Here is a 17,443-nt window from a genome sequence, read left to right on the forward strand (position 1 = left end):
TTACGGTGTGCCAGGTCGCAATTTTTTAAGGGTGCCAGGTCACACTTTGTATCGTTCAAGTCTGGTACAAGTCCCTCCATTAAATGAACAACCACCCCCTCGTAAAAATTGTGAACAAGCCCACGGCTAAAATTATCGGTAACGTGGGTTGCCCCAACATGCATTATTATTTATATTTTCTACTCCCTCCGTTCCTAAATATAAGTCTTTTTTTATTCGCCACACCTAAGACAAGAATTTTTTTTATTAGCAGTGAACCCCACATGTCATAGACGCAAAAAATGTGGCAAGATTCCCTTAGGCAAGCCAATGTGTGTTTAAAAATTTGAGCAACTCAAGTTAGGCAAGTGTGGCAAGTGTGGGAAAAATAATGTGGCAACATAACACAAACATAGTCACAATCCAAACAGCCCCGTAATTTTTTGTGACATGCATGAAAATTTGGTTAGTTAAATTTATAGTCAAAATTTGGCAAGGTGCATCAAATCAACACATGCAAGTATCAAAAGGGAGGTCACGGCATGCATGCATGCGTTGTACTCCCTCTGTTTCCAAATATAAGTCTTTTAGAGATTGCAACAAGTGACTACATACGAAGCAAACTATGTCTACATACATCCGTATGTAGTAATCCATTTGAAATGTGTAAAAAGACTTATATCGAGTGCAGTGCTTTGATGTGTCGCATCAACTCGTACAAGACCAAGAAGTTTGATTACTACAACGCCCCCTCCCTCGCGCATGAGCGTGGTGACTGGTAGGACTAGTAGGAGCTTTCGCTACACGCTTCTTGATGGCGGCGAACTTGCGGATGGAGTTGACCATCATGTCGTCCATGCGGGAGGCGAAGCCGGCGTCGGCGAGGGCTACGACGCCGGCGGTCGCCAGCATCGTCTGGAAATGTTGCGCGGTGCAGGGCCGTAGGCCGGCGCCTTGGATGATTTGGCATAGCCGACTGCCGCTCGCGAGCATCGCCTCCATAGGTGCTTCTGGCTTCTGGTCACTTGGTCTTGGATTGGAGTGAGCAGTGCTGCGCAGATACTAAGGAGTAGATGGATTGGAGTGGTAGAGCGCCTTTATATGAGAATCCAAACTCTGTTGCATTCATATCGTGCTGGCTCTATTCTGCTTCTCCAATTAATTCCCTCTGCATGTAGAGTAATTTGAGGATGCACCATTGATCGTTCAACGTCTCGGGAACCGCTACCCTCTCCCTCCTTGGCATTCAAGCACCTATGGAGGCGACTACCGCTCGCGTCTATCGCGTGTCAGGAAACATTCCCGTCTATGATGAGGTGCCTATGGTGACTTCATAAATTTCAAGATGATAGTACTCTAGTATACTCAATATTGTGCACCGCGACCAAGGCCGAGAGGAAAACGAGAGAACTAGTACGTATTTATTTACAGTGTAGATTCACTCATTTTGCTCCATATGTACTCCGTCTCGGTGTAGTCTAGTCACTTGTTGAAATCTCTAGAAAGTCAAATACTCCTTTCTGGTTTACAGGGCTATACTAGCAAGTACTTACTACAATAGTGGGCTCACATAGCAATTTTTCCTCATGCAAGAGTCTGGCTATATGCGTGCTCCAAGGTTCGCAACTGCCACGTTCGGGTTGCACTTGGCTCTTCGCCTCTTCGAGAAGACGAACAATGATGTTACTACTACTGCTTCTACAGTATCCAATCCACTGCTGCATGTCCGTCCACCGTGAGTGGGAGGGATAGCTTGTTGTAGTACTATACTCCCTCCTTACCGGTTTATAAGGCTCAACTCAATATCTTCAGATTTCCGTTTTATAAGGCTTGTTTTGAGAGTAGCTTGGTTAAAGATCTGAGGTCTTTTCGGTTGCTGCGTTGCATTTAATTCCCTGGTACCATTTTCAAAAGAAAATTAATCACAGAGACAAGTCGTTGCTCCTTTCTTCCCTCAGCTGCATGCATGCAGCAAACTAGACATTAAAACGAGATACAAAAACAAAGACTGACCAGTGCATGCGCCATCTGGATGAGAGAGAGTGGGACGCATGAGGGCTTGAGACGCTATAGTTAATTGCATTGACAATTGAACAGGCTGAGATTTAATACCAGGATGCTGTAATTGGGCATTTTTCACATAAGCTCAATTCACCTCACCTAATATACATTTACCTTGGTTGGTGGGATTTCAGATATGAGCCCTATAATAAACTAGTAAGGAGGGAGTATAAGCAAAAGCATGTCCTCGTCTGCGAGCCACCGCGCACATGGGCGAGGAAGAAGGCGTGTAGTAGTAAAATCAAGCTTCTCCTTGTTGTACGAGTTGACATGACACATCATAGCACTGGCCCCACATGGTTGCCTCTAAACTTGGCTGAAAGACCCGCAGTGTACAATACTCCATTTGTTGCAACCTCTAACATTTATCCCACCACAAATTTAAATATATATTCCTGTCTTGACCAGATGAGCGTGCAAACAAGAATCACCAGGATGACAGGTAGGGCCAGAAGATAATTTTAATCAAAAAGATATAGCATGGAGCCGACCCCAACGATTTTAAGCTTACATGCACGGTACACGCTATACTAGACTACTCTACACATGAAACTGCCACACGAGTGTCCGGGCTGCGCTTGGCTCTTCGCCTCTTCGGGAAGTCGAACAAATTGATGGAGTACGACTGCAGTGGAGGAGTACTACAGTATGCTTCTGTCCATCTGACACCGATTGAACTGATGCATGTCCACCGCATACGGGAGGGAGAGCGTGTAGCGAACAAAAGCTTCTCCTAATCTTGCCAGCCACCACGCTCATGGGCGAGGGAGGGACGCAGCTTCATTGACTTACTGCTCCTGCCTTTGCATCCATGACAGGTGGGCCCAACAGGTCGGTAGCCCACCTGTGCAGCCAAAGGCAGGTACGGTTAAGGCGAGAGGACGTTGTAGTAATCAAACTTCTCGGTCTTGTACGAGTTGACGCGACACATCAAAGCACCGCACTCAATATATTTCAATAATTTGCGTTTACCAGTGCATTAATTACAACGCATGCATGCATGCCATGACTCTCCTTTTGATACTTGCATGTGTTGATTTAATGCACCTTGAAGTAGTATGAATATGTGACGGTAAAGCTTTGTAATGCCCCGGCCCTAATAAAGCGAGAGATGGTTGTGCACGAGGAGGGCGAGATCATGCAGACGGAATAGGACCCGACGATCGAGGTCTCTATGGTCTCGATGGACCTCACCTTGCTCCACTGCCCCTTGTGCCTCCGCCCCTTGAAGCCTCCAGTGTATGAGGTTCGAATACACCTCGTCCGTTCGGCTGATCGAGCAAGGTGCAGGTTTCTTGATTGATGTGTTGTTCGATTGATTTGTGCAGTGCAAGGGAGGGCACCTGGCTTGCGCGGACTGCCGCGTCGAGCGCCCCGGGAACCAGCGGCAGTGCCAGAAGTGCGAGCGTGGCTGTGGCTTCGACGTGCAGAACACGGCGGTGGACGCCGTCCTCTCCTCGGTGAGGGTGGAGTGCCTGCATGAAGGCTGTGGGCTCTATGTCACTTACCACAAGCTCACCGATCACTAGAGCGTGTGTCCGCTCGCACCCTGCAAATGCCCTGTGCCCGTCTGCGGTTACGAAGGCCCGCCGCCGTGGCTCTCCCACCACATCAGCACCGTGCATCCCATGCCCGTGCACATGATCCAGTACGGCAAGGTGCTCCAGCTGCAAGTGCCACTGTCGGAGCCACGGCTCTTGCTGTTCGCGGAGGAGGACGACCGCGCGTTTTTCTTGGTCGGCGGCGTGCTCGACATCGGCGCGCCTATCACCGTGTCAGTCGTCTGCATCAGAGCGGGGGCGTCCCCACTACCGCACTACGTGGCCAAGCTGTGGGCGAATGACCCGCCGGGGGATCCCAAAGGCAGGACCGACGCCGTCAAGGTGGAAATGGAGGTGACAAGCAACAGGGATCCCGGCGACGTCGCCGTGCAGGAGCTGACCTTCTTCATAGTTCCGCCCAAGCTGCTGGACGGGGCTAAGCTGGTGTCCCTCCACATTCAGATTGACAAGCTCATGTCCTAAATGATTCTACAGTGCCTTCTGTTTATCTTAGTAATATGCTAATATAGGGGTTAGCTCGGTCTACTTTAGCTTAAGAGATGGTGGGTTTTGATGGTGATGCAGCAATTACCTCCACATTAGATCAACAATGAAAGTAATTTCGAACAGTCGAATGGATATTTTGTGTCTGTTGGATATAAAGATCCTTTGGGTAAGAAGTACCAGCTTATATGCTTTTTTTTGAAACGGAATAGTGATACTAGTATAATTTTTGTTGACATGCACTAATATTTTTGAAACGGACGTCGGGCTGTAGCTAGAAGGGCGGTTGGGACACGACATTGGCCCATACCGCGGTGACCCCCGATTGGGATGCACCGACTATGGATTTTCTCCCTCGCCGATGTCGACCGCGTCTACGCAGAACATTGCTCCCTTCCCCCAGCTGCGGGATCAGGCCGGATATGTGACCAGCAGTGTGGCCACCGTCGTTCGATGCTTGTGAAGAGAGCAACCCAAGCAAGAAGGCTTGTAGCTTAGGCTCCTGCTAGTGTATATATAGTGGTTTTCTTTTTCTCTCCATATCAACCATTTTATATTGCGTACGTGTCATTGAAGAGTGAAATGATGGTTGCTTCTTCCGACTAACTTACTGTGTGATTTGACTGCTCCTTTAGTGGCCCCTACACGTACTCCACCTATGTGTATGCAACAGTCACACGTACATATGGACACAAAAACGCGCGCGACGCCCTAATGCATGCATGTTCGAGCACACGACGGAACACACACGGTCACCCTCAAGTGCTCAACCTACACGTGCATGCACACTGATACGTCTCCAATGTATCTATAATTTATGAAGTATTCATGCCATTACATTATCTGTCTTGGATATTTATGGGCTTTATTATGCACTTTTATATTACTTTTGGGACTAACCTATTAACCCAGAGCCCAGTGCCAGTTTCTGTTTTTTCCCTTGTTTCAGTGTTACGCAGAAAAGGAATATCAAATGGAGTCCAAACGGAATGAAAACTTTGGGAAAGTTATTTTTGGAACGGAAGCAATCCGGGTGACTTGGAGTGCACGTAAGGGAAGCAACGAGGAAGGCACGAGGCAGGGGGCGCGCCCACCCCCCTGGGCGCGCCCTCCACCCTCGTGGGCCCCTCGTGGCCCCCCTTACCGACTTCTTTCGCCTATATATCTCCATATACCCTAAAACCATCAGAGAGCACAACAGATCGGGAGTTTCGCCGCCGCAAGCCTCCAGAGCCATGAAAAACCAATCGGGACCCTGTTCCGGCACTCTGCCGGAGTAGGGATCCCTCACCGGTGGCCATCTTCATCATCCCGGCACTCTCCATGACAAGGAGGGAGTAGCTCACCCTCGGAGCTGAGGGTATGTACCAATAGCTATGTGTTTGATCTCTCTCTCGTGTTCTTGAGGTGGTACGATCTTGATGTATCGTGAGCTTTGCTATTATAGTTGGATCTTATGATGTTTCTCCCCCTCTACTCTCTTGTAATGGATTGAGTTTCCCCTTTGAAGTTATCTTATCGGATTGAGTCTTTTAATGATTTAAGAACACTTGATGTATGTCTTGCGTGGGATAACCGTGGTGACAATGGGTTATTCTATTGATTCACTTGATGTCTGTTTTGGTGATCAACTTGCGGGTTCCACCCATGAACCTATGCATAGGGATTGGCACACGTTTTCGTCTTGACTCTCCGGTAGAAACTTTGGGGCACTCTTTGAGGTTCTATGTGTTGGTTGAATAGATGAATCTGAGATTGTGTGATGCATATTGTATAATCATACCCACGGATACTTTAGATGACATTGGAGTATCTAGGTGACATTAGGGTTTTGGTTGATGTGTGTCTTAAGGTGTTATTTTACTACGAACTCTAGGGCTGTTTATGACACTAATAGGAATAGCCCAATGGATTGATCGAAAAGAATAACTTTGAGGTGGTTTCGTACCCTACCATAATCTCTTCGTTTGTTCTCCGCTATTAGTTACTTTGGAGTGACTCTTTGTTGCATGTTGAGGGATAGTTATATGATCCAAGTATGTTATTATTGTTGAGAGAACTTGCACTAGTGAAAGTATGAACCCTAGGCCCTGTTTCCTAGCATTGCAATACCGTTTACGCTCACTTTTATCATTAGTTACCTTGCTGTTTTTATATTTTCAGATTACAAATACTCATATCTACCATCCATATTGCACTTGTATCATGATCTCTTCGCCGAACTAGTGCACCTATACAATTTACCATTGTATTAGGTGTGTTGGGGATACAAGAGACTCTTTGTTATTTGGTTGCAGGGTTGCTTGAGATAGACCATCTTCATCCTACGCCTCCCACGGATTGATAAACCTTAGGTCATCCACTTGAGGGAAATTTGCTACTGTCCTACAAACCTCTGCACTTGGAGGCCCAACAACGTCTACAAGGAGAAGGTTGCATAGTGGACATCAAGCTTTTTTCTGGCGCCGTTGCCGGGGAGGTGAGTGCTTGAAGATATATCTTTAGATCTTGCAAGTTTCTTGTTTATCACTAGTTTAGTATATAAAATAAAACTACAAAAAAATGGAATTGAGGGTGCCTCATATGCTTAATCTTTTTAATGTCTTCCATGAAAATAAGGATTTCGATAATTGTGCTCAATTGCTAGAGGAAGAATGCATTAAAATGTTTGGCACTAAATCTTTGTATGATGAGCAAGATTGCAATGTTGTTAGTATGAATTCTATGAATATCCATGATGCTAATGATATGCAAAGCCACAAGCTTGGGGAAGCTATGTTTGATGAAGATGATATTTTTTGTCTCCCAAATTTTGATGTGCAAATTTATTATGATGAAAGCATGCCTTCTATCTATGATGATTATTGTGATGACACGTATGCTATAAAGAATAATGATAACCATGAAACTTGTCATCTTGATCTTAATTTTCAGTCACATGATAGTTATTTTATTGAGTTTGCTCCCACTATTTCGAATGAGAAGAACTTTGCTTATGTGGAGAGTAGTAAAATTTCTATGCTTGCAGATCATGAAAAGAATGCTTTAGGTGCTGGTTATATTGTTGAATTCATTCATGATGCTACTGAAAATTACTATGAGGGAGGAGCATATGCTTGTAGGTATTGCAATAATATCAAGTTTCCTCTCTATATGTTGAAAATCTTGAAGCTATGCTTGTTTTGCCTTCCTATGCTAGTTGATTATTGTTCTCATAAGTTGTTTGCTCACAAAATCCCTAAGCATAGGAAGTGGGTTAGGCTTAAATGTGCTAGTCATATGCTTCATCATGCTCCCGTTATGTCTCAATTCTTATCTTTTATGTGAGCATCATTATCATCATCATGCCTAGCTAAAAAGGCAATAAAGAAAAGCGCTTGTTGGGAGACAACCCAATATTTACCCTTACTGTTTTTGTGTGTTCACATGATTATGCTACTATAGTAATCATGTCTTATAGCTTTTGTTTCAATAAAGTGGCAAGTAAGACCTTTGGGATAACCTACGGTGATAGTTATTTGATCTTGCTGTAAAAAATAGAAACTTTGTGCGCACAAGATTAGTTTTCATAAATCACAGGAACGTGCTTTTCAGTTGATTCTTTTTGCAGTAGATCAATAAACAAATTATCTAGGACTTCCTAATTTGGTAGAAGTTTTTGGGTTCCAGAATTATTCGCAAGTTACAGATTACTACAGACTATTCTGTTTTTAGCAGATTCTATTTTCTATGTGTTGTTTGCTTATTTTAATGAATCTATGAGTAGTATCGGAGGGTATGAACCATAGAGAAGTTGAAATACAGTAGATATTACACCAATATGAATTTAGAATGAGTTCACAACAGTACCTAAGTGGTGATTTATTTTCTTACTAGTAGAGTGCCCGTGCGTTGCCACGGGCTCTTGAAATAGTTTGCAAGAGTTACATATTAAATTTCAAATGGACAAACAATATAACATAAACACAATTATTGAATAATTAAAGTCCATTTTTGCAATGTAAATTGATAAAAAAAGAAAGATTAACGACATGTCCATGTAACAAACTGAGCGATGTTTCAACTAAACATCTATTACAAAACTATCAATATCTAGATGATGCGCTTAAAAAAATCGTTAATAGAACGCCCGGCGCGTTGCTACGGGCATACGCATGATTAAGGTCGTCTCTGAGGTCGAAAGTCGTTTCTCCCTCATACGTCCGGGTGTGTTCGGACATCAAACGGGCACCCAACGGCCTCCCAAAATTCAACATCGACAGTCCAGGCTCATCTAAATCTAACCCATGTGTGGGGAAGAAATGTGGTTGTCCAGACTATCCCATGTTATCACCAAACGTGGTCCCAACACAAAAACCCCATCCCACGACGCACCCTTCACTTTTCCTGCCAGACCCTCCACTTCCTGCTCGGTTTCTCGCCGTACGGGATATTTTTCGCTGGAGCCCTCTCCTTGAAAACCAGATGACACCCACCTCACCTTGGCCATGTCGCTCTCTCTCCTTCACACCATACTTCCCCATGGGCAGCCAAGGAGAAGTCCCCCGCCAACCGCCCCACTCTCCGCCCTGATCCCCTCCCCCCCGTGTCCGTGCTGATCCGCCATTGCCATCAAGGGGAAGGAGGCGTGCGCCGCCCTTGACGCCCCCTGAGCCAAGAAGGCAGATCCAATGTATCCTGGGCCATTGTCACGTTGTAACATACAGTTGAATATCATGCATTACTACAAAATAAAAATATGATGTCTTTTGTTGGACATGCAACACATACACCACCGTTTCCGTTATTAACTCTTGAAGAAACTAACAAATGCATTTACCCTTTTATCGTAACTAAAAAATTGTATGACTTGATGAAAAAATATATGAACCGCTCGCTCATACAATTTGTTGCAAAGCTATCTTTAATGCACAATTGACCACATTTTGTGATGTAGAAAAATTATTCCGCTCAGTCAACCATAACCGAACAGACCAACCCAAACCCCCATCCCACTCACTCATCCCTCACTCTTATCACAAAATCCACTAACTCATGTTCCAAGTGAGCCAGTGATCGCCGCCGCCGTATTTGATCCATAATAAGGGACAAGGGCCGCAACCACCTTCCCATCTTAGTGCTAGTACCTCCTAGTTCTATACTGGACCCACCTTTCATCCGGGATCTACCACGACGGCACCACACTCATGCATTGGCACAAAAAAATCTATGAATAAAATGTTGGTCCAAAGCATGAAAAATGTCAATGTTTCTCTCCTCTTCCCTCCCTTGCTTGCACATGCCTGATTCGTGGTACATTTTTTTTTTTGTAGAATCAACATTTATCAACATTTATGCTAAATGTTAATATGGTGACAGAAATAGAATCAACATTTTCTTTGTAGAATATATCTACTTGGTTAGTCAGAAGCTCTTGCCTTACTTAATCATTTGAACATTATGAATGGTTATATGTTTAAACACTATGCACTCAAAAGTATTAATTAGATCCATCAGTATATATAAGTGTCACCTATTCAGAGAAGTATTGACAAATCATTTGACTAAACAGATGCATCGAGCAACATCCTCCAGGACTGGTCTGCAAAAGCATCAAAGAGTAAAATTCAGATTTATTCATAGGATTTTCATACTATACCAGAGTTGGGAGCATCAAATAAGTGGAACTCGAGGAGGCATCGTCTGTGAGGAACCCCTTTAGAGAGCTGCTGGGTCATCTTAGTGCGAGGAACCACACTTGTTTTTTGTCTGAATTGATGTGAGAAGCATGCATGGTCCTGAATCTAAAAATAAAACATGGAGTGGTACCTATCATGAGAAGAAAATTAATGCGGTTGTGCATTGCGGCGAGAGCTGAAAATTTTCAAAACAAAAAGCTGAAAATTTTCAACACAAAAATCCTAAGAGTACAAATCCTGCAAATCAAACGACCACCCATAGGAAAATTCTTAAGTACTGTTTTCTTTCTCATGTGCTCGAAGCATTACTTGTCTTTACATACGAGGACACTGGTTGAATGAGAAATACACATTTTGTTGATTGTCGTCCTTGTATAAATATATATTAGTAAAAATAAAGACATAAAATCAATAATCCCACACACTTCGACATAATACACGTTGCCCATGCCACCGGAGAAGATAGTGCGGCTTGTCAATATCAGCATATAGTACTAATATTCCGTGGTTAGTCCCTGCAAAAGGAAAGAGCAATCACATAAGTATTTCATGCTGCATTTGCAAACTAAAGCCAGAAAAATACATAACAAAATCACAAGGTACTCACCAAAAGCTTAGTTTTTGTTCTATATTGGCCTCACTTTGTCATCAAATGCCAACAGTAACATCCCATTTTAGTTTCATAATTCTTCCTATATGTCTAGTAATCTGAAAAAGTGTCTACAAAATCACATCAGATTGTTAGTACAAATCATACCAAATTTATACTGGATATGCACGTACTCCCTCCATTCTATAATATAAGATGTTACTACAACCAATATACTCATATATTGGTTGTAGTAACATCTTATATTATGGGACGGAGGGAGTAGAAATTATTTCTCCATTTGATTCATCTCCACACTCCATAATCGGCATCCATCTACAAGCACAAGCCAATTGTGGCAAGAAGGTCTTTGTAATGCAGCGTGCACCAAGTGTTTTAGAAGATCTACGATGATGCACACCTATGAATTCATGCCCGAGTTTATGGGTTGTACATTCGGAGAAAGGGGTGTTTGTTGGCCGATGTGCCTCTTCTTTCATGCTTGCGACCAGTTTGCCCCCTACGGGGACGTTTGCGTCCACCCACACGTGTACATTATGTTCTTCTCGTCTTTAATTTCTCACTAAAGTGCTTCTTGCCGTTTCACCAAAAGAGCCAATTTCAAGTTTTTTAAATTCAAAAATACTTCACATAGACATTAGGATCATGAAAATGATAATGAAAAGAGCCAATTTCAAGATTTCTAAATACAGAAACACTTCACATTAACTGACTAATGCCTTTTGGTACTCCTAATCATTTTAACACAAACTATGTATGTCATTGGCAGCAGAAAATAATTGAGAGCCTATATATATAATCGATTACATTCCGGAGAAATGTAATAATGTAAGTTACCTCCAGTGAGAAATGTACTTCCCCTCAACTGCCCTGCTCTTTCCTCTATCTTCCTCTAAGTTAGCCTCCGGAAATTGTTAACAACACTGCATATCAGAAAATTCGTGAGACAAGGGCATAAGTTGTGAATACTCCTGCATAGACAAAATAACTGAGAGAAAGAGGCTAGAGAGGATATGTCAAGATACTCTAGGATGTTGAAAGCTCATTATTTCAGAGTCACGGCAAAGAAAATGGAACATATGGCTAAAATCTAACATCTTTCTTAGTTGTACAAACCTATGAAAATGAAGTAGTGCAAATGCAAAGAATGCTGAAAAAAAACACAACCACGAGGCAAGCAATTTATTAACTACCTTGGTAATGATAGAACATTACAGAGTTCATGAGCTCGGTACCATCAGGTGGTGACATGGTCCTGCAAGTCATGTTCGAGAAGACAATGAGATTTAAGTTGCAAGAAGTGCGTCCGTTATGCTATCTATTTTATTAAAAATAATTAATAAAATTAAATTATCGTGGATCAAATCTATTAAAATCTAAACATACCATCCAGAAAACTGTTGTAGGGGTGTCACTGGATGCAAATCTTGCTAGTCCAAGACCACATATCTTGAGTTTGCAGTTCCCTTGGAAGTCACATATCTTGAGTCATACCCTAATCCAAAACCACATATCTTGAGCCCTACCACAAATCGCTCAGAAGTCAGAAATGATTCCTTGGATTTCACATATATTCTTTGGTAGATACTGCAACATGAGGTCACAACTATTTCACCTGAGTGTCAACATGTCAAAATTTAGTGTAAGAAGAAATTATCCAAAGAATTCCTTTAGGAGGACTCAAAGAGAGATAAGACTGGCAGCTTCCACTATATGTTTCCGAAATAAGAATTACTTAAAACACACAACCCATTTTCTTGAGAGCCTTGGGCTAAACCAAGTTCTGAAGAAACAATTTGGTCAATATATTTTAGAACTCTTCTAATTGAAATCTGCACTACCATTAGTCTGAAAATTTCTCAAGCACATTATTTCTGAATTCCATAGTATCCATACTATTGCCGATGGGACAAACATCATATGGCAAGTGCTCTTTGCACATGTGAAATCAAAAGAGGTACATGCTATTTACCTGATGTATGAATCATATCCGATCTGTTCACAGCCATTTATGACATTTTAGCATTCAGATGGTTGCTCACAAAAAGCGAGCTGTCCCAATCTGCACACTTCAAATCAGAAAGAAACTTCCCTACTGCCTGCTATTCCTAGCAGCAGCCAGCCACAGGACCCTCACCTTCCTTGGCATCGGCCTGCCATGTAACAGATGTTGAATTATGATAAATATAATCCTGAACTATGTAAAACCAAATGATGACGTGAACATAAAAGGCACTTGATTTCTACAACTGATCTAACAAACTAAAAATAGTCATCATACGCCTACTTTTTCCTCGGTTTGTCTCACCCATGAACAACCAACTTTATAGAAGAAGAAAACACTCGACACATAAATTGAAAGACCTTATAGAATATGGAAGTGTTCCTTCCTCCAACAACATTGCTGGCATATGCATCTCCTCATTTCCTCAAGCAACAGCCAACCATGGCGCTTCTCCATTTCTGAAGCAAGTTAATATGATAGAATCAGGAATAAATCTATAATTATCTCCATTTCTGAAGCAAGTTAATCTGAATGATATTTGAGGCTAGTATGGGCTGGAGTGACATATATGACTGAGATAATGTGACAAAGCTATGCATTCATGTGGATCACGAAATAGATCAGAAGCGCCGTATTTCAATGTCAGCGAATGGATGTGCAAATTTTGTGCAGAGTCACGTTTGGTTCTGCAAGATCTAAAGGGAAAAAATACAGTGAGAGGCTCACACTTCTGCTGCAGGCTAACGTACCTTGAGGAGGCACTGGATTCGGGCTTGGAGGAGGACGTCACGGGAGGACGATGTCCGGGTCGTTGGATGTCCGCGCCACCAGGGGTCTCCTCTTCCTCCTTTTTTTTGAGAAGAAGAAATAATTGGTGTCAAGCACAAGATCAACAAAAATAAGTCTGACGGGAGATGGATCAAACACCCTGGATAGCATCTTCTCGGAGGCCAAAGAATTGATCTAATTAAACACAAGCACACAAATATCATGAATAGTACCTTTTGCTCTCGTGTTAGTAGGCAAAATTATTATCACTTATCGTGTTACCAATTTACCGTTTATTAGCCACCTTGACATCAACGGATTCAGCGGTTTTGTATCTTCTTCATCGAAGAAAACTACTTCCTGAAAATGTTAAAAAAACATCACTGGAATACATATTAGAAATCTTAATTCATGTCAAACATTTGCAGCCAACATCAATGAAAAAAAATGATGAAGTGTATACACAACAATGACGATCTTCTCGGTAAATAAAATCCAAGCACCGTACATGATTTGATGACAATTATTTGTATTTGGCAGATATAGGTTTCAACTCAATACATTTTTTGTTCAGTGCAGAGGGCTTCTCTGTTGTTTATGCTAAGAAAAAAAATATTATTCAGAAAACGTAGAGATGGATGAAAAACAAAAACAACTTTTGCATTTGTCCCCATAATGTTACACGATGATAAGTATAATGGTAGATGCGGATATGAATTTTAGTTGAAATAACAGATTTCATTTTCACAAGGAGTGAATGGGAAAAAAATACCACAGAACTATCAAAGAAAGGCGTGAAAAAGCTGTCAGCGTATTCACCTTATTCTCATTTCTTACATTTAACTTCTCATATTGGCAGGTCTGATTCTCGGAATTGTCTGACCTTCACATCAGCAAATTTATCAGAGAAACATAATGTTACGTGGGGTACGCCCCACGTACCAATGAGAGACCGGAAGAACGACTCAAGCAATAGTGGTTTCAAACACGCTTAGCAATAGTGGAATCAAACACGCTTAGCACTACCAAGGCCTACTGGATCCATCTATCAACTGTCAATATAAATGTATTGAAGAAGCTGCATTTAAAGAACCTTTTGGGTTTTTCATTCCCATCTCCTTTAACAATTCAAGGTACAAATTAATGACCTGAAGACAAGGGATCCCACTTTCCCCATTACGTATAAAAACATCAGTGCAAAGTTTACATGTTTGCAATCAATAAGGATGGTTTAGTACATGTAAGATGAATATTTAGCTCATCATTTAACCTGCCATGTGGTCTCAAACACTGTTTTTTTTCCTGCTAACCTGAGTGTTAGACGTTTCATGTAGCACCAGGACTTTTGCTACTGTAAGTGAAAAGGAGCAATGTTCAGTTGTGTTAGTAAGGCACATAGGAAGCTTCAAACAAGATGCAAGCATGTCATGAAACATACCCTGAACCGTTACCATACAAACAATCGTGAACTTCATTTTCAGCTTCAGTAGTTAGAGGTTCAGACAACTGGGAAAGATCAACATATATAAATCAAAGGGTTAATGGAGAATAGAAAGTTGTACAAGCCACAACCAAGCAGGTCAATCAGACACATATTATAAAAAAACAGAAGAAGAACTCTGTGGTTGCCTCTTTTAAAATTTGAAGCAGTCAAACCAGATTTGACACTAAGTACACCAAAACTATGAAACTATCTGCATCAGTTTGCTACTTCCATCCCCAAATAAATTTCAAGTCACCGGCTAGGCAAAAGGTGCATCCAACGCACAAGCACGAGGAGGAAGATTGACAAAACCCGGGTAGTTACTGCACCCATGACTTGGAGCAGACTTGGTACCACTGCCACATCAGATTCGCCAAAGCATCAGCGTCCACTGACTGGTCTGCGGCACACGCGACGACAACGTCGACGCATCTGATAGCCAAGGCGAAGACTGCGTCGACACTCATCTATGGGGCTATGGGAGAAAAGCAAGCAAGCAACGCTGACCCAAGACCGGGCAGAAAGATGAGTTGCCTAGAAATAGAGGGAACCAGTTGTCTGTTGTCAAACAAAAAATAAAATAAGTTTAAAATATAGCACACCAGCCGTGATCAGAAACCATAGTCTTTTCCAATTAATATGACACATTCATGCAGCACAAATACAGGAAAACATTACATTCAAGATTCAGTACTTGTCCCACATATATTGCCACTCGAGAGCCAGAACTAAATTGCAAGAATTATGTATATCAATGGCATCATTTTGACTGAGACGGACCAAACCAAACTGAATGTTATAAGCAACGGATAAACAAAGCACCAAATTTCAATCACAGATAGGGTTGATTCTTGAATCTGGCAAGTTCTGGGAAGGTGTGTGCTTACAGGCAAGGAGAAATCCCCAACATGACGACACCCATTAACCAGGTGAAGAAGGAGATGATGACCCAGCCCCACACGAGGCTGGCCGGCAGGCCTTCCTAACTGGAGGATGCTACCGTACAAAGACGTGATCCCAGTGAAGATCATCATCCTGGAGAAAGTGATGGCCAGCGTCTTGAACAGCGTCTGCAGCACATGCAACAAAAGTTCTCCATCTCTTGAGAAACCAGAAAAATATGAATGGCAAAAGGAAACGCAATTTGCAAGCCAGTCATGCACAATCGCATCAAGCTTCTACACGCGAAGAAAATAGCCACCGTTACCACAGTTTTACTGAAACACGCATTGTAACCAGATCTCATATCTCATCAGAAAATACAAGTGGATGCAATCCGCAAGTGCCTAATTCTCTTTGCCACAAATATGACATACAGAACAATACAAAACCGATTTGCAGGGTAGAAATACATGAAGGAAATGATAATGTGCGTACCATCTCCCTCCGGAGCTCCACCTCAATCTGGGACAGCGCTACTCTCCAGGCTCGGAGCCATGGCAAGGACCTCAACATCGCTGGCAAGCCCATCAAACTTGGGTTTGTGGGGCTTCCTCCGATGGTGGCTGGCGAGATCTATGGCGGCCAGGGAAGGGATAGAGCAGCTCTCGCAGCACAAGATTCACGGCAAGTCAGGGAGGGAGAGGAGGGGATCCAGCAGCGCGAGATCCATGTCGATTTGGGGAGGGAGAGGAGGGGATCCAGCAGCGCGAGATCCATGTCGATTTGGGGAGGGAGAGGAGCATCGTGTGGGAGGAGGGAAGCACACCGCGCGGCTCGTGGAGGAGGAGGGATTCAGGGAGAGATGCGAAGATCGGGGGCTGGTTAGGGTTCCCTAGGCCGCCACGTGATCCAGCGCGGCGGGAGGGGCTGGCCCTGAGGAGCGACGACCCGGCGAATCCATCGGCCGGCGGCGAAGTGATGGAGCGGCGGCGGTGAATGGACGAAGGGCGGCGGCGGCGAACAAGGGCACAGAGTCTGGCGACTGTTTGTCGCTTGAGGGCAAGAGACCTCGGTCGTATGTGCGGGATTGGTTTGCGATTTTTTTTGCTGGTTAATTTTCGCCGATTTGTTTTTCGCTGGTTTATTTTTGTTTGTGACAGATGGATACGACGGGAGGTTAGGCGCGTGGGGGGGGGGGGGTGTGGGACTTGGCTGGAGGTTTTTTTTTGGTTCATCGGGGCTGAGCGTGAGGTGGGAGCAGGTACCAAAAAAGACCATGATAGGTGGGACGAAAATAAAACCCGGAACGCGACCTACCAACTGAGACATTAGGAGTAGAGATACTAACGGAGATTACAAGTTTTCTGTTGAGTTTTATGTTGTGAAGTTTTCAAGTTTTGGGTAAAGATTCGATGGACTATGGAATAAGGAGTGGCAAGAGCCTAAGCTTGGGGATGCCCAAGGCACCCCAAGGTAATATTAAGGGACAACCAAGAGCCTAAGCTTGGGGATGCCCCGGATGGCATCCCCTCTTTCGTCTTCGTTCATCGGTAACTTTACTTGAAGCTATATTTTTATTCACCACATGATATGTGTTTTGCTTGGAGCGTCATTTTATTTTCTTTTGCTTTGCTTGCTGTTATTTAGAATAATGTTTTTCATCTCTATTTTCAATAAAAATGTCAAGGATAGCCTTTATCATGCTTATTTTGCAAGTATACATGTTGCTGTTTCAAAACAGAAAGTTTAACGCTGTTGCAAAAATTCCCTAGAAAAGTCAGAATATCATAAAATGTTGAAACTTTTTGCATATTGAGCTCTGATAAATTTACTACAGTTGGAATTTTCGTTCACAATTTTTGGAGCTAGGGAAGTATTGATACTCTTGCATTTTTTACAGACTGTACTATTTTGGCAGATTGCTGTTATGTT

General features: G+C 42.9%; 1 long non-coding RNA gene across 6 annotated transcripts; it reads right to left on the reverse strand.

Annotated features, from left to right (window-relative positions):
* Positions 1-10,022: 10,022 nt before the first annotated feature.
* On the reverse strand, positions 10,023-16,633 carry LOC123163179 (uncharacterized). Of its 6 annotated transcripts, none has more exons than XR_006481772.1 (13): positions 16,007-16,631; positions 15,517-15,699; positions 14,585-14,652; positions 14,457-14,497; positions 13,966-14,029; positions 13,128-13,506; positions 12,738-12,836; positions 12,346-12,526; positions 11,760-11,895; positions 11,567-11,628; positions 11,211-11,296; positions 10,371-10,483; positions 10,023-10,278 (listed from the first exon to the last, which is right to left on the reverse strand). It is a non-coding gene; the product is annotated as an uncharacterized lncRNA (long non-coding RNA). The 6 variants fall into 6 exon arrangements; XR_006481771.1 differs by having other exon boundaries at positions 13,128-13,225; positions 13,437-13,506; positions 13,966-14,497; XR_006481770.1 differs by having other exon boundaries at positions 13,128-13,225; positions 13,380-13,506; positions 13,966-14,497.
* Positions 16,634-17,443: the final 810 nt, after the last annotated feature.

Source organism: Triticum aestivum, chromosome 7B (assembly GCF_018294505.1).
Source record: "Triticum aestivum cultivar Chinese Spring chromosome 7B, IWGSC CS RefSeq v2.1, whole genome shotgun sequence".
NCBI classification, from domain to species: domain Eukaryota; kingdom Viridiplantae; phylum Streptophyta; class Magnoliopsida; order Poales; family Poaceae; genus Triticum; species Triticum aestivum.